The sequence below is a fragment of the Temnothorax americanus genome, unplaced genomic scaffold, assembly GCF_048541705.1.
Source record: "Temnothorax americanus isolate GAGA-0224 unplaced genomic scaffold, ASM4854170v1 Scaffold128, whole genome shotgun sequence".
NCBI classification, from domain to species: domain Eukaryota; kingdom Metazoa; phylum Arthropoda; class Insecta; order Hymenoptera; family Formicidae; genus Temnothorax; species Temnothorax americanus.
The window spans coordinates 19,193-38,480 of record NW_027509262.1 but is presented as its reverse complement, the minus strand read 5'-3'; the positions used below and the strand labels follow the sequence as shown (position 1 = coordinate 38,480).

Sequence of the window (19,288 nt, the reverse complement as noted above, 5' to 3'; positions counted from 1 at the left end):
TTAACTTTGTTTATCTACTAAACTATTTCTTAAATTATCTTTTTTCCCACATACGCCCACTGTGGTCCAAAATTTACAATTTGTAGCTGCACCATCAGTAATTACGCCATGAACTTTAGCACCAATATTTTCTAATAATATGATGGCCTGTAATAAATAAGTACACAAATTTGCTAGTGAAATTCAGTACAATTTCGATTTCGTTAATAAATATGATTGCATTGAAAACTTGAAACATACTTTAATTACAAGTTTTGCAATGGTTTCTCCTGATACAGGTCCTTTAGATGCAAATACTCCAATTGGTTGGGAATAAGAGTCACTTATTGAATGAAACATTATCACTAAACCGTGATTTGCTTTTTCATCTAAATTCGTAGATTGTGGCCCGTCAATTCCAAAATCGACTAACCCAGTGTATGTGAGTTTTTTTGAATTTACATTAATACTTTCTCTAAGATGTATTCCATCCAGTATAATTACACCATGCTTTTCTTTGTCTTTTTTTGTCTAATGCTAGTTTGAACATCTTGAAAAATTTTTCATCAAAACCGCAGAGTGTGTCTATTAAAGAAAGGTATTTGAAAAATGTATATATTAATGTGCTTAATAAAAAATTAACATAATATATTGGTACAAAGTTTATATAAGATTGTGTATCTTGTAAAATATCGTATTACGTATTTTACACTAACCTCCGTATAGTTCGAACACACGGAACAGGTAATATCTGGTTATTTCTTATAAATTCATATGTACTAGGTGATTTTATATGTGTTAGCATGCATAATAAGATCCACTCTTTACTATACCTTCGACTTTTTAGATTTGCATGTTTTGCAGTTTTTATTATCTCTAATGTTGCACAAATTTGATTTCTAGGAATGTTGTTTTTTTTTTAACTGTTCTTCTATAGTTTTTTTAGATCCTTTTTTAACTTTAGCCATACAATTAATTATTTCCATTTTTAATTTTTCTACTGTATATTTTGCTTTTTTCCTGGCTTTTTCTGCTTTACAATATTTTTTCTGCAGCAAAATTAATTTCCGTTGACTATCTGTACTTTGTGCTACTTTGTGCAACTTCCGTTGAGACATCTTGAAAAGCTGCATCAGCTGTACTATGTACAAAATCTGTCACCTGTTTACTAATATTAACGATACCTGAGGATATATTTAAATTGTCTATAAAAAATAATGATTCTGTCAACTGCTCCATTGTTCTAATGTTTTGGTGTATTTTTACATTTGATGGAATATTTGTAAATGGTTGCTTTAAGACATTTATGTTTAACTTCATGTTTTCATAAGAATTGTACGACGCCAAATAATTTCTTCTGCTAAAAGTGTTTCTCACATACAGGTTGATGTGCTCGCACAATAAGATTTTTTTTTTTTTTTAAAGCTGTTTGCCATAATTTAATCAAATTTTCATTTTTCGTTGGCAACAAAAGTACGGATTCGCGGTGATAGACAAGGACGGCGCGCTTTCGAACGGTCGATACAGAAAAGGATTTAACGTGTTTGCAATACCGCAAAAGCGATCAGTCGTTGCCGATACCTCGTCGGAGGTGAGACATTAGCGTTATAGAAATCGACGCTCTGCTTTTTTTCCGCGACGGCCGCGATCGACGGGAGCGAGAATATTCGCGAACGCGAAAAGATCGTGAAAGAAATTGCAAAGACAAGTGATTCAATTTGCAAAAAACTTCGCGTTTTAAAGACCGGTAAGATCGAGAAAGACATTGAGATGGATACGCACTTTAAGCCTCTCATCGGACCGCTAAAAAAGATCGTCGACAACTCGAGCTTGATCGCGGTAAAGAAAGAGGAGCCGACGAAGAGCGACGCTGACACGGGGATGAAAACGTTACCCGTTCAACAGCGCAAGAAAAAAGTGGAGGATGCTACATCGAAGAGAAAGAGGAAACGATTAGACTCCTGGTCGGATCTCTCATTGACACCGCGTAAATCTAATCAATCGATAGCACTACCGATAACCTCTACACCGTCCGCGGCGACGCGAACCGTGCAACGTACAAGTCCCGAATTACTCGCAAACGTGGATGTTTTCGAAACCACGGACGACTCGATCGGGACGACCGTTCAAAAGCAGTTGCAAACGTCGGAGGGTCGAGAAATGTGTATAGAAACGTTGCAAGATCATTTGGATCCACTGAGCCGAATTTACATCTCTGTTTTGGGCGCCAATACAGAGATAGACACCGTGTACGGCGTTTATCTCGGCAAGAATGAAATGATGCTCGGTAATAAACGTTTTGACGTGGACAAAACGGATAACATTTATATCGACGGCGTACGATACGCTGGTACACCCGGTATTTACGAGTTGATCTTCAAGAAAATACCCGATGACAAGATCTACACGGAGGACGATAAGCAAAAGTACAGGAGCATACTGTTGACAACGAATACTCATAAATTCAAACACGATCCTCACGAGCGAATAATGGGCAACAGGGGATACAAGTATTTATATATAATCTCACCGTTGATATCGACCGAATCAAAGAAGAAAAAATCCGGAAAAGGATTATTCGCGCCTTGCGCGATGACGCTAATCGACAATAAAATCGACTACGTGCACTGGGATGACCCCAACGAGCTGGTGGATCGTCTGCGAATGCTCCACGCTTCGCGTCAAGCTGGCAACGATGCCCACGACAACGAGATCATGTCGATCATCGAGAAACTTCGCGAAGCCGGGCTTATTATAAATTAAACGGTGCAACAGCGATCCGTTCAATCAGCGTCAAAATGCCGATCAACTAATTTTGATTGTCCGAGCACAGCGAGACGCGACGAATGCCATTTCGTACCATCGGTGGAGCTGATTAATGAGAAATTTCGTGCGCAATAACGCTCTATGTCGCGCCGCCACGGACTTTGACGCAAGGTCGCGCAAGATTCGTCGCGTAGCGCAACCTGACACTGACGGTGACGCGGTTAACAAACTATACGTGGATCAGTGCGTTTAAGTTTGACAGATAAACGGAAAAAGTCAGACGAGAAGCTAACCGCGTTCGAGAAGGACGTGCGAGCGTTACAGGCTGCGGTAAACGCTCTTCGACGTGCAAATATCGTTAGATTGGAAACGGCTAATGAACGATGAAGAAACGGTTCAGCAGAAACTATCGAACGGCGACGAGTGAAGAGAGGCAACGGTTAATTAACAACGGCGACGAACAACAACGAACGATTCGAGAACGGTTGTCGGACGGTTGTCGAACGGTTCAAAAACAGTTCAAAAACGATTACGAGCGGTTTAAAGCTGCAAATTACGCGGAGACAGGAAAAGCTGCAAACGGGTAAAGAACGTCGACGACGACGACGACGACGACGACGATGAGTGACAAGAAGCAGTTAACTGACGATGATGAAAAGACAACAAACAATTCAGGAACGGTTGTCGAACGGCTGTCGAACGGTTCACGAATGGATCAGAAGCAGTTACGAACTGTTCAGAAGCGGTTATAAACTGTTCAGAAATTGCTACGAACAATGCACTAGAAGCAGAAACGGCGACAACGAAACATGAGACCGTTAAAATCCGATGTACGTAAAAATATTAAAAAGTGGCGGTTGGTGGACGAACTGCACGCACCGGCGAGAAGAAATTTTCTCTGCAGACGCGTCGTAGTGCGAGGGTACGACGACCTGTGGCAGGCTGACATCGTCGAGATGCGTCCGTACTCACGTTTCAACGGAGGCTACCACTACATACTCACCGTCATTGATGTGTTGAACAAGTACGCCTGGGCCGTGCCGCTCAAGGGTAAAGGCGGCAGCAAGACAGCCGACGCTATCGCCGAGATAATTTGACACAGCGGGAGGTGCCCTAGTAACCTACAAACCGATATGGGGAAGGAATTTTACAACACCGACGTGCAACGTCTTGTGAGAAAACACGACATCAATCATTATTCCACGTATTCAGTGTTGAAGACGTCGGTCGTCGAGCGATTCAATCGTACGTTAAAGAACGACATGTGGAAGATGTTTACGCTCAACGAAAATTACAAGTGGGTCGACGCTTTGCGGCGACTCGCGTCGGATTACAACGCGCGCAAGCCTCGAACCATCAATATGCGGCCCGTCGACGTTACCCCCGCGATTGCCGAAAGACTCTTGGCTACCGTATACAGCGCGATAAAGATCGCGGGTCCGGCAAAATTCAAAACGGGCGACTTGGTGCGCGTTAGCAAATACAAAACAATTTTCGAAAAGGGTTACACGCCGAATTGGACCACCGAGGTGTTTAAGATCGTTAAAGTGCAGCGTACCAATCCCGTAACCTATCTACTCGAGAACTATCGTGGAAAATCCGTCGCTGGAGCGTTCTACGAACACGAGTTGCATCGCGCGACTTATCCGGACGTGTATCTCATGGAGAAAGTACTGCGCAAGAGAGGTGATGAGGTTTACGTTAAATGGCTGGAATTCGATGGATCACACAATTCATGGATACACAAGGACAATGTTATTTAATTTGTGCAAACTGTATTTTATTTTTAACATAAAAAAATATGCAATATGTAATACATGTAAAGTGTTTAAAATATGAAATAAAATACGTATAAAGTACATAAAAATATGAAATACACACATGTGCAATATCTTTATTAATGTTCTTTCCAATACTGTAATATAATACTCACAATACGTTACGTTATACTACATTCATACATTCATACGTTATACGACATACGTACGTTATACTACTACATTATATATTACGTTACATACATATACTACATTGCATACGTTATATTATTGCATACGTTATATTATTACATACGTTATATTATTACATACGTTATACTATTACATACGTTATACTATTACATACGTTATACTATTACATACGTTATACTATTACATACATATATACATACATGCATACATACATATATACATACATACATACATACATACATACATACATACATACATACATACATACATACATACATACATACATACATACATTACACACAGTAACGTCGCGGTCGAATCGAGTATAATGTATCGCTTGTCGTCGTACGGACTCAGAGCGATTTTTGTTTCGGACACGGTGTACACCTCGTGCAAATTCGATCGTATACAGGACTGCTGTCGCGTCATTTCAATCACAAAATTATGTTACCTTATCAAAAAGAAGAGTCGCGCTTCAAGTGATCTATTACAATTACAAAAAAAATGATATCTCTTAAAATTACAGCGCCAATTACAGAGAGAACATATATATTGCCTCAAAAAATAATTGTTGCACTACTTTAAAAAATCTTTACATTGTGTCAATTAGAAAATAATGTATAACAATTTTATAAAATAAAAAAATTTTATTTAAATTTATCAAAAGGGAATACAAGATATTTAAATACAAAGTTTACATGTGTATTTTTCAGTGGTCACAAAGAATTACAGAGGTAACAGTACAAAATAAAAATATTTTATTAAAATACATAAATTTTTTTTGTAAAAAAATTTGGCGCTGCTAGACCTCGAAATTTTAAATAAATAAATAAACTTATCCTATACTTAATTATAAGCCGCATTATCCGCCGTCCGCATCGTCACGCACACCCATATCACTCACTCGCACATCCACGCTGATAATCATTTAATATTACTCCCATCGCATTCTTCTCTGAATTATTTTTATTTATTGTTGTCCTTATTTATTTAAAATTTCGAGGTCTAGCAGCGTCAAGTTTTTTTAAAAGAAAAATTTATATATTTTAATAAAATATTTTTATTTTGTACTGTTACCTCTCTAATTCTTTGTGACCACTAAAAAATACACATGTAAACTTTGTATTTAAATATCTTGTATTCCCTTGTTAAATTTAAATAAAATTTTTTAATCTTATAAAATTGTTATCATACATTTTCTTCTAATTGACACAATGTAAAGATTTTTCAAAGTAATGCAACAATTATTTTTTGAAGCAATATATATGTTCTCTCTGTAATTGGCGCTGTAATTTAAAGAGATATTATTTTTTTTTGTAATTGTAATAGATCAATTGAAGCGCGACTCTTCTTTTTGATAAGGTAACATAATTTTGTGATGTGTATCACTTGGGTTACAATTTTTCGGAAATAAAGATACCACTGCCTAGATTTTTTCGAGATTTTTTGAGATATAAAGATTACGTCTACTACTTGTTACTTAGGTTTTTTCGAAGTATAATACTACCACTTTCTTTTTTTTTTTAAGTAACAACATATACACTACTATGCGTGTACTTGGCGCCTTTTTTTATCTTTTTTTAAAAAAGGTAATTTTGTACGGATATCACGCTTTTTTGTAGTATTACGCATTTTATAAACAGTATGTACAGAGTAAAGCTATTTGGAGGTATAATAGAGGAAAGTCCCCTATTATGAGATAGGCTCCTAATATGCAACAGCGAAGTTTCTGCTAAACTAATAGGCCTTATCTGTTTGTTCCACCATGAACTTATTGCCCTTTGGGTAAAACCTATTTAGTGGAAAATTCATTGTTTGATCGTGCGTGTAGTCGTTGCGGAGAAAGAAAATATGAAATTGGATGTTGTCAAGTGCCATGGATACGAGTCTTTAAACCTTGTTTATTATATATATAATTAATAAATATTTGGCAATAAGTTCTGCATGCAGCGATAGAGTAAGGTCGTATTAATAGGAAAATATGGGATATGTTGAGTTATTCAATTGTAGAGATTAGATTTGGTGATCGTGAAACCGCAAGGCGTGGTGCTTGTAACATGAGATACTCAGGGTACTCCTGGGCTGCTGGAGTATGAAAGTTATTGTATAGTAATAAAAGAAGAGAAAATACTATATTAACGTTAAGGTTTATAAAAGTTTATACGAATTTATAAGACTGTGCTGACCTTGATTTGAGAGGGAAGGGTGGAGGGGGAAGATTAGGTACAATATTGAGTATAAGTGGGTTTACGATTGTTGCAAATATGCTTCTCCATTACATTTGTCTTTCAAAAACTTTAAATAAAGTTTTTTTAATTGCAATATCATGTATTTTGCACTTTATTAGCGATTTCCCGGGGTCTCTCATATTAGGAGCACACTTTTGCGATTTTGTCGAAAGCTCATTTTTCACATTTTTCTAATTTTCAGCGAAATTAATATTTAAATTAAATTTTACATTTCAGCATCTTAAAGCTTATTAAATTTCCTTCAAAATGACTTACTATATTTTTCAATTCTGCCCATAGACTTCCGGCAATCACACAAAATAGATATGGTATCTCATAATCGGGTACTTTCCTCTACTACCACTTTGTTTTTTTCGAGGTAACAACATAATTCAATACATATACACTACTATACGTGTACTTGGCGCCTTTTTTTACCTTTTTTTTAAATTTGTATTACGATAAAGTATTTGTATATCGCAAAACATTTGTATGTAAACAACATACAGAATAATACTCTTTGAATAAACGTGGCAACTTTACTTTTTGCCAGATTCATTATACGGATCGGTAATTGATATAACTACCCAAATAGCACCGTACATCTTATGGACGTCCGTTTTACGTCCATTTTACTACCATACGTCCATGGACATAATAAGGTCGATCCATATAAGGATGTACATTGGACTAATAAAGAGGGACGTCCAGTGGACATCCATTTGAGATCCCCTTTATATAACTAATTTATGAATATATACTGTACATCCCATTGGACATTTGTACATGGACTTATTTTGGATTTATTATTATATCCATATTTTTTGTCACAAAAATGAGTTTTGTAAGGCATAGCGTTACTTTCCCGTCACGTAAAGCATTTTAACATTTCCGTCGTCATGTCTATAATATGTTTATAATAGTATGCGTAGCAGTCTTTTTTTATGGCGTGATCATACGCGTGCAGATACCATGGCCCGGGCGTGTAATAATTAACGAGTCTTGCGCGGATTGGTCGAGCGCGATCACGTGACTTGATTTGGCGGGCTTGTGCAGGGATGAGCGCGCTCGTGCCTTACTCGTGTTACTCGTGTATCGTACCGGTTCACCCCAAGGTTTATTGTCCATTTCTGGGCTACTCACTCAGTTATAATAATTTCACCTGCATCACGTTGCTGCTTGCAGAAAGGCATGCAGGTATACGTACGTACGTACGTAGTGTCAATTGTCGCAGTGTAGAATATTAAGTGTGCGGGTACACGCAGTGTGCGATACGTCGGAGATTGATCCGGTTAGCGGTATCGCGGGTTGTCGAACGGATCAGGACAAACCTAGAGGTTGTGAGGGTACACGGATACGAAAAAATGTAAGTATATGAATATTTATATATATGTATTTAATAAATACATAATTTTAGCAGATTTTTATTCTTGTAACCTAAAAAGTTAATATTTTACTTTATATGACAAAATTACATATTTTTCGTTATCAAGAGAATAGAAGCAGCGTATAATATTTATTTACTTATCGCAGTAATAATTCGCAATTATAATTTTAAAAATAGTGTAGAATAACCAAGTGTGGTACACGCGGTGTACTTCGAAGAATTATGAACGACTCGTCGGAGATTGATCCGGTTAGCGGTGTCGCGGGTTGTCGAACGGATCGAGATCGAGACAGACCTAAAGGTTGTGAGGATACACGGATACAAAAAAATGTAAGTATGTGTTGTACTTCGATATTGAAAGTCTGCTTGAAAATATAATTGTATGTACATTCATAAAATATATAAGCCTATTCCACAATAAGACAGAAGCATTTTATGACACCTAACGCGAGAGAAAGGGAAAAAACAGGCAGAGGATTATATATGATAAAAAGACGCGCTGAAAGCGGTTTAATAGAAACAATTTCATAAAGGATAAGGCAGAGGGAGACAGGCCGTAGTACTCGAGCTTAGCCAAAAGGAGGTGAGGGTCGACCGTATCGAACGCCTTCGTGAAATCAAGAGTAAGCAACGCAGTGAGGAAACCCGAGTCGAAACCACGAACGACGGAGTCAGAGAGGTGGAGAAGCTCAGTCGTGGTGCTGTGCATGCAACAAAAACCGGACTGACATTCCGGAATTATCTTCGCTTTGTTGGCAAATGCATATAATTGTTGAAGCATATGCGCTCGAGGATTTTGGAGAGAAATGGAGGGAGAGAGATAGGACGAAGAGAGGAAAAAGTGGAGGGACCGCGAGTTTTGGGAATGGAGAGGACAACTACATGTTTCCACGAGGAGGGAAATGTATGAGAAAAAAGAGAGTAATTTAAGATATGGAGAAGAGGTTCGAGACACTGAGGCAGGTAGAGAAGCAGCATACGACCTGAGAGATTGTACGACCCAACCGAGGTAAGACGTATTCGCTTGAGGATATTGTAAAGCTCGGTGGGAGTGATTGGAGTAAAACTGAAAGATTCAGGGATGTTAAAGGATGAGGAGGCAAAATGATTTAACGTTTCAAGAGAGCAGGAAGAGGAGGGAAGAGAATCAAGAAAATAATCGTTCATAAGTTTAGGATCGAAGAGATGGGAGGGTAAGGAGTGCGAGGGAGATGCTGTCCCTCCGAGTTCAGAGAGATTTCTCCAGAATTGGCGAGGAGAGTTTAATGAGAAAGAGTTAGAGATAAGTTCTTTTTTCACGGCGTATGGCATAGTTCACCTCGTTACGAAGCTGCTTGTAGCGGCGCCAATCGGGATCGGACCGAAAGAGCCTGTTTCGAAGAAGAGCACGACTCTTGGAGGAAAAAGTAAAAAAGGTGTTGAATGAGAGGAAAGAGAAGGATGGAAAAAAGGACGAGAGGATGAAGGAGATGGAGGAGAAATGAGGAGATTAGAAAGAAAGGTAGAAAAATTGGAGCAAGGTGTAGGCAAAAGAAAGAGGGAGAATAGCGCAGAGAGTGGGGCGGGAAAGAAAAAATGGTGGGCAGGAAAGGGTGAAAAGAACGAGAACGAATTAAAAAAAAGGAATGTGATTATAAGGGTAGAAAAAGAAAAATGGGGAGGTAAGGAGTCAAATTAGAAGAAAGTGAAGGAACTTTTCACGGAAGGGTTGAGGGTGAAGGTGATGGTCAAAGAGGTGATAGTTGTGGGGCAAAGAGGAGTGTGGCTGACGATATTGGTGAAACTGGGAGATGAAGAGGAGAAGTGGCGGGTGTTGGAGGCGAGGAGAAGGGCAGGAAACAGCATAGAGGTAAAGATTCATGAAGATAAGTTGGTGGAAAAGAGAGATAGAGAGAGAGAGAGAGAGAGAGAGAGAGAGAGAGAGGAGAGAGAAGAGAGAGCGGAAGGGAGAGATGAGGCGCACAGGAGTACAGGGAAATCGGAGGAAAAGGAAATAGCAAGTATGATGGAGAACGACCTACTCAGAGGACGAGGAGAAGGGCAAGAAGAGAAAGTGGGCTAAGGAAAAATAAAGAAAAGCGGGACGGGAAGGAAGGAGGCTGAAAGACGGAGTCGCGGCGGAAGTGAAGGAAAAAGAAGAGGGGTGAAGAGGATTACGGGGAGGGTGGGTAAATGTTCTGTAAGGTCGCAAATGGCCAGGCATAGGGGAAAGAAAGAGTAAATGTAATAGGTTTGGGTACGTTCCTCAGAAAAATGCCTTGTAAACCCTACGGGGAGATACAATAAATACATACAATACACTTAACCAATAATGATAAATAGACTGTATTATACTTAAAACAAAACGCAATAAAAAGAATAAAAGAAAAATAAATATATATATTAAATAATAAGAGGCAATAATCATTATAATATCACCTAATAAACGAACAGATGGATCCTGCCATAGTAGCATAGCTCTCCCTCGCACATACTAAATGATAACAAATAAATAAATAATCATATTAATTAATCATATACAATAATTATACTCTATATAACATAACCGTAAACAATACTTACTAACAAGTTCGGGGATCGAACTTCCCTAAGGAGGGAGATGTCACGTCTCATGGTATATCCACCGCTATATTCCAGCCGCACAAAATTTTTCTTTTTCATCCTTGTTGCACAGCACCTGTGTACACGCCCCGAACGGAACGTGAGCTGGTATTGGTGTTAAGGAGACAAGAATTCGTTTTCGTTCAGAAAGTTTAGTTGATATATTTATCTCACAGTATTTTCTGAGGTGAATTATCAAATCATTCAATAGATTATTAAATACGTAAAAATTCAAATAAATCATAAAAAAGAATTCATAAATATCAGAAATCACATAACTAATAAAGCACATAAATCAGACATAATATAAATCAGAGTGCATATAACGATTAATGGTCAAATCACTTTACTTTATGTAAATTTCCTCAGAACACTTGTTTGTTTCAAATCTGTCATTGAAAGAATTATTATATTAGATTTTACTTAAAAGCAAAGAGTTTCATTAAATTCATTGAATGATTTCAAATGTTAAGTTAATTCCTGAATGTCTCAAAAAATTGAATTGGTCATTAAAAAGGACAATGTGAATAACCATAAATACAATCATAACTTTATATAAATGAAATACATATTTAAATAAAAATGATGAAATAATGTTCGGATCCGTCCTTCGAACGGCGCGCCTGCGAGTGCGGCAACCCGGTCCGCGCGCTCAAGCCCGTCCGGGCGGGCGCACATGGCACCACCCCACTCGTGCGCCGCTTGCGCGAGTAACACCTGTCGCCGCGGGGCAGCTGTCGTTACTCGCAATCAAAATTCGGCAAGAAAGATACATAATGGCGAGCCGGCCCAAGACGAGTTCGTTCTCTTCTCTCACGTTGAGGCTAAAATATACCGGGCGTTAAATATACCGGCAGTAGCGACCGTGATTGAGACGAACCTTGCATATTCCGCTCCAACTTGGAGCGAGCGGAATCCTCTCACCGTTCCTCGGAACGACGTGCCACCGACTTGCGCCTGCTATTAAGCAAGGGAGAGTTTGCCCCTCCCACCCGCCGAACCGGACAAGTTCGGTCCGTGGTGGTAGTAGCATAGGGCAACTCTGCCCGCTCTAGCAGAGGCCGTCGACGACCACGACCAAGGAGAAGAGCCAGGAGGCCCTCGCCACCACGACGACCAACCGCTGCCGGACCGGCACCTCCACCAGAGCTGTGGTGGCCATTGATACGGGTGACGATCACCGAGTCGCACAGGCGAATCACACGCCCACCAGGGCTGACATTAGTGCCTGGCGATCCGAGGGCAGAAAGGCCCCTACCTCCGAATTCCTGGAGGTCTGTGGGCACCCAGACCGAGGAACGCAAGAAGAAGAAGAAAAGGAGCAGGGAGACGAAGACCGCACCGGCCCTGCCCTCCCTTGAAATCCCGGAGTTGCCCCTGGATAGAACTCCCCTGACTCCGGGAAAAGCAATAGACGCGAATAACAACCGCGAGAAAGTAACAGTGGCTACGCGAGCAGCCAGCCACCGGCTCCCGCTTTAGACCACCGTATTTTTTGAGAAGTCCGGCGCCCCTGTGCGCCGGCATAAGAGCAATCTAAAGATAAGGCCCCATCCACAATTCACGCGCTGATACGCTAAGTCTCATCATGTATATATATTAGAGAAATAAAGCTCACTTTTACCAGAGTTTCGACTCGTTCGATTCACTCGCCTCAGACTTCCTTGCTCCCGACCGTTTCAAAACAATGCGTGACTTTGATTTTAAGTTTATTCCATCTCGAATGGATAATTGCAGAAATTAAAGAGTAACTAATTCTAAATTGTTAATAATTCGCAAGTGAATCCGATACTTCTATCAAGCTGTAATTATCGCAAGTATTGTTGTATATTAAGAAAAGACATGGAATTGGATCAAGTAAACGCATGAATCCATGTAATCATTGAATAATATCATATAAATCGCATCGAAGACATATCATATTGCAACTCAGCAACATCGTATTCGTAAAATTATGAATTGAACGGGAAGTATCGCTTGAAATATATTTGTTAAATTTGATGAGAAACTGTTCGCATTACGGTCGCAATATATTTACTTGAATGAAAAGAAATGTTATTAAATATGGTAGAATTGTTATTGAATTATAGAGTTAGCGCCATTTAATATAGAACGAAAGTAATATTTATACAGAAGATAAAGCCGTTACGGATAGAAGACACCGTAAATTTCTGCTACTGATATAAGATACAGTAGATTTACGTTACTGATAGAAGAAACAGTACATTGACGCGTGGTTGCAACCATAGAAGAATTTGAGTACTCAAAAGCAAGAGAAGAACTCTTCTCGTCTGGCCTCACCAATAATATCGCGAAGGCTTGAGGATGAGATCGAAATGCCCGACAATTTCAAGGGCTCACATTTCGTGATCTCTATCTAGAATAATGAAAGCTCTCGAATGTTCTGTAATCAAAGATCGCCATTTAGCTAACGAACTTTAGCCACTCAAAGTGATCAATGATTCTATTTACTCAGAACAACGAGAGTTAACTTTGTCGGGACTTCCACTTCTTGTGGAAGTATTCTCCGTACTGGAGAACTGCGAACTTTGTCTCATGAAACAGATAATAAACGTTTACGGCCTTTGAATTGCCGTTGTCTTTTGGCTTGGCTGCAATGGCGGTTGCAATACGAACGGTGGATGCCTCTCCTTTCCGTTCGTGTCGTGTACGTAGGCTGCATCTAGCCTCTATATAAGCTTCCTTTTGATTAATTAATACCGAGCACGACTACAAAACGGTAGGTATATCAAATCAGTGAATCTGATTACGCAATGAGATTTAATCAAAAAGGCAAAAATTTCGCGTGATTCTACACGCGTGACTTGTCGCTACAAGAAACCGATCCGCAATGGACACGCTCTCGCTTGCGAACAATCTCGCTTTCGTAAAGAAGCCGGAAGTCGGGTGGCGCTACATCGCCCCATGGTTGCGCCGCTGCGCGCGCGCAACGCATTCTACGCAGGGTACTAAAGCTCTGTGTCTACGATACCAGAAATTGGACAAAGAAATTGAACCAAGTTCTTTGCGCAAGAAGCAATGTCTTGTATAGAAACAGATGGCGCTGCGATAGAAAACTGTGATGAAAATAATTGATTCTGGCTGCGGTCCACTTGACGCTACAAATACTTCGGAGCATTCTTTTTCTCCTTCTTTCTTCATTGAAAGCATTTGTAGCGTCAAGTGGACCGCAGTTTCTATTAACCGCCTGGTGCCAGTAACCTCAAAAAAGAAGGAAAGATCAAGCAGATGATGCACGAAACGATGTGTAGGTTATTTTAATTAGGTTACTTTAATTATTTATGCAAAAAATGTTATTGCAACATTTTCATAATAACGTCATCTGTTATGTATTTTGATCAGATTTCTAACATATCTTTGTATATATGTCGTAGGCAAATGATTATTTTAGGAAAATAGCTTCTGACTAGGCAAATGCTATCCGCCTGGCCAAATAGCTTTCACCATTTGTTCTTGCCATTTTCCTAGTCAAATGCTATTTTCCTAGGCAGATGCTATTTGACTGAACCGCTGTTAGGCAAATGGTATTCCGCGAAGCATGCATTGGGGCACTTCAGTCTTTGTTTTGTAAGGTTATGTTTAATGCCATATGTAAGTACTTATTTTTCTTTTGTTGTTATTTACTAAGTACTGTTCTCCAGCAAACACAGTAAAGTTATTCTTACTTCGTAATTATCATGTAGGTATTTATTACATGAAGTGTTAAAAAAAAACGGCTTAAAAGGGACAAGATAAACGTTGATGCATTCAGTATTTCTTTGGAAGGTTATGTTACGATCGTTCTGCGAGGTGTTCTCTTTAAATTCGTCAATTTTAAAGCCATATGTAAGTACTTATTTTTCTTTGTTTGTTATTTACTAAGTACTGTTCTCCAGCAAACACAGTAAAGTTATTCTTACTTCGTAATTATCATGTAGGGACAAGATAAACGTTGATGCATTCAGTATTTCTTTGGAAGGTTATGTTACGATCGTTCTGCGAGGTGTTCTCTTTAAATTCGTCAATTTTAAAGCCATATGTAAGTACTTATTTTTCTTTGTTTGTTATTTACTAAGTACTGTTCTCCAGCAAACACAGTAAAGTTATTCTTACTTCGTAATTATCATGTAGGTATTTATTACATGAAGTATCAAAGACTGGGAGAGAATAATACACATTAGAATAATATTCAAGTAAAGAAATCGCATTTTATATCTCAAAACATATAAATTTCTGCAGCCACGATAAAAAACGGCTTAAGGGACAAGATAAACGTATTTTGTAAGTATATTAATTGCTACTTATTATGTTTGTGCTGCATTAATCCCATCTTAATCCCAAATCTAATAAAGTTTTTCTTATTTAGAGGCAACATGGTAGATAGAGAAAAATATTATTTGCGGCTAAATGAAAAATATGTCCAGAAAACAGTTAAAAAACCATGGGACTTACAAAAAATTAATGAAGTCATTGATATATTAAAAAGTTACCAAGAGAAGAAATGTCAAAACACTCCGAAGATGTCAAGCCACGAAAAATATTATGGCGGAAAATATGATCTCCTGGAAATATCCGGTATATCAAAGGTTATTTTAAAACAAAAGTCCCTGGGTGATGATATTATTTATGTTACGCCAATTGAGGAGTTTTTTGATAAAATTGATGAACAACACAAAGCAACAGGACACGGGGGAAGAGATAAAGTACTTCATAATTTAAAAAAAAAATGTAATATTCCATAACTGGCTGTTGAAATATACGGAGAGTTGTGCACGACTTGCAATTTAAAAAAAACGCAGAAACATTCTGGTTTGGTAGTAAGACCCATAAAATCTGAAGATTTTAATGTCAGAGGACAAGTTGACTTAATTGATTTCCAATCATGCGCCGATAGAAAATACAAATGGCTTCTAAATTACCAAGACCATTCTACCAAATTTTTGTACTTGCGACCATTACAGACAAAAAGAGCTGCAGAGGTGGCTTGTGAATTACTTAAAATCTTTCTTGAACAAGGCGCTCCAATTATTTTGCAAAGTGATAATGGACGAGAATTTACTGCCGAGGTAATTAAAGAGTTGATTTTGTTATGGCCAGAGTGCAAAATTGTACATGGACGACCCAGGCATCCTCAAAGCCAAGGTTCTGTTGAGAGATCAAATCAAGATGTCGAACAGATGCTAAGAATTTGGATGGAAGAGCATAAAACTTCTCATTGGTCGCTTGGATGTTACTTTGTGCAATGGCAGAAAAATACATCGCTTCATCGTATCATTGGAAGATCACCCTATAAAAGTCTGTACGGAGCAGATCCCAAAATAGGCTTAAGATCAACAAATTTACCATCAGACTTTATTGATAAAATATTAACTGAAGAGGACTTAGAAGTCATTGACGCAAACATTACCAATAATAATACAGAAAGTTCACCGAACATTGGCGACGATGCAGTAGTAGAAGAAGCTGTCGATTTAAGGGCAGAGGGCACTAGTCAAAAAGTACAGATAAGTGATGTTGGCATCGGAATTGCCACCGAGGAAGTCGTAGATTATCAAATACAAACGTATGTGGAAAAAAATATAGACAAAATACCTATAATAATCGACGTTTCTGCAAATGCTTTAAACCAGGACACTGATAAGGGCCAAAGTATTAACTCTAATGTCTTATATTGCTGTGTTTGTGGCAACGAAACTACAGGTGCACACACTTGTTCAAATTGCGGCGGAATAGTGCATGTTACTTGCGGTATTTCTCACGAAAATGACGAGGGATTTGGCAGCCAAGTTACTTGCAATCATTGTGTCCATGAAGAAAATATTAGAATAAACCGAAAAAAATGTTACGAAGGGCAGCTTAAAGGTGCTGAAGAGATGATTAAAACAAGCAGAACAATTTTCAACGAAATAGAAACTGGCAAATACGTAACAGTAGCTGTCTCGAAATTTGACAGAGGACCCTTGGACAAAAAGAATTTAGAAGGAATTATAGTTGAGAAGAAAAATAACGTGTACAGAATAGGTACAAAAAGTGGCATATTGAAAAACTGGTTTACCAGAGGCGACTTAACGTCTGTATCTTCAATTAGTTTTAATTATAGCGACATTCCTCAAGAACAGTTTATTTCTGTAAGAGAAGCTTGCGCCTCCCAATCTATGTTTTCAGGGCAAGGGTTTTCAAAATGTCAATGCCAACCATCAAAGAAACAGTGCAGTACAAAACGATGTGCCTGTTTTAAGTCTAAACATTTGTGCAATAGTAAATGTCATTCGAGTAATCCTTGCCAAAATAAATAATAAGGTTTTATTTTTTCTGATAGGTATTTTACTTCGTTTAAGTAAGCGAGCATTGCACGTCATTGACTATGACAACTAAGAAAAGACGTACATTACATTTGACTCACTGTTCTCTTTGTCTTTTTTTGTTACTTGTTTATTTGCTATGTATAGATTGTTTTTTTAAGGTATACATAATTTTATGTTTATTTTAATCTAAGTATGATTAATGAACATTTATTTTGTTTAAAATTTTTTAATTTCAAGTTGTGATACGTTTATTTTTATTTATGTTTCCGGTGTGTTGCTTACCACTGTTACCTATATTATGTTGGTTTAGTATGTTTAATAATATACTACTTTGATACTTTATTTGTATATTTTTTATTTCTGCAAACAATAAGTACACCATTACACAGTCCTGTTTTAAAAAATATATAATGCATATTATATAAAAAAATAAAAACCTTTTAATACAATTAATAACAAATACAAATTTAAAAAGCAAGCGACAGTTTAAGTTTTATTGCACAAAATTTCTTTTTATGCTTTTTTAAATTAAGGTTTTTTGTTTCACTAATTAATTGATTAGAAAGAATAATGTTTTTAAAAAATACAGAATTTTGACACTTCTTAAAATATAAATCTATGTCAAAAACAACAATAAACACTTTACTAGCGATTAGATTGATTAGACGCGTATATTATTTTTTCCTCATAAGCTTACATTGATAATAATATCTATAGCGTATGTTTCTTAAAATTTTTCTTGCAATTTTTGGATATTTCCAGGAAATCATATTTTCCGCCATAATATTTTTCGTGGCTTGACATCTTCGGAGTGTTCTGACATTTCTTCTCTTGGTAACTTTTTAATATATCAATGACTTCATTAATTTTTTGTAAGTCCCATGGTTTTTTAACTGTTTTCTGGACATATTTTTCATTTAGCCTCTAAATAAAAAAAACTTTATTAGATTTAGGATTAAGATGGGATTAATGCAGCATAAACATAATAACTAGCAATTAATTTACTTACAACTTACAACATACGTTTATCTTGTCCCTTAAGCCGTTTTTTTATCGTGGCTGCAGAAATTTATATGTTTTGAGATATAAAATGCGATTTCTTTACTTGAATATTATTCTAATGTCTATTATTCTCTCCCAGTCCTTGATACTTCATGTAATAAATACCTGCATGATAATTACGAAGTAAGAATAACTTTACTGTGTTTGCTGGAGAACAGTACTTAGTAAATAACAAACAAAGAAAAATAAGTACTTACATATGGCTTTAAAAATGACGACTTTAAAGAAAACACCTCGCAGAACGACCGTAACATAACCTTACAAAACAAAGACTGAAGTGCACCAATGCATGCTTCGTGGAATACCATTTGCCTAACAGCGGTTCAGTCAAATAGCATCTGCCTAGGAAAATAGCATTTGACTAGGAAAATAGCAAGAACAAATGGTGAAAGCTATTTGGCCAGGCAGATAGCATTTGCCTAGTCAGAAGCTATTTTCCTAAAATAACCATTTGCCTACGACATATACACATATATAGAAATGTTGCACATGGGACACTTCCTACATCTCCGAGTGAAGAAGGTGATGCTGCACAAGAATCGCGTTTATCATTGCTTGCAAATCGTTACATCTCCAATTAGTGTTCTTATACCACACAATTTGCATGTTCGATAACGAAACGATTCGACGTCTTCATGAGTTTCGTGGCAATTGGTAACAAGGACTGGTATTTTATGTAGTTCCACGATTGCTAATGCTCCACGCCTGGACAACGTATCAACGCTCGATTCAGATTGTAACCCATCACGTGCTACTTGCCGTAGAGCCTGGCGTACACCGCAAGAACATAGCGCAAACATAAATAACGATACACAGTGAGTATTAAATACGTGAAACTTAAATACGAACTGGATTGCTTGCTCATACGTTTTATAGTCCTGGAAAATAACATGTATACAGTTTCAGATGCTTGTGACAATTTTGAAGAATGAATAGCTCAACGACAATGAACAAATTAAAAAAGTTGTTAACTCTTGCAACTTGCAACTA

General features: G+C 37.7%; 1 pseudogene; it reads right to left on the bottom strand.

Annotated features, from left to right (window-relative positions):
• Positions 1–1,097, bottom strand: LOC143893779 (uncharacterized; annotated as a pseudogene).
• Between the last annotated feature and the right edge of the window lie 18,191 nt (positions 1,098–19,288).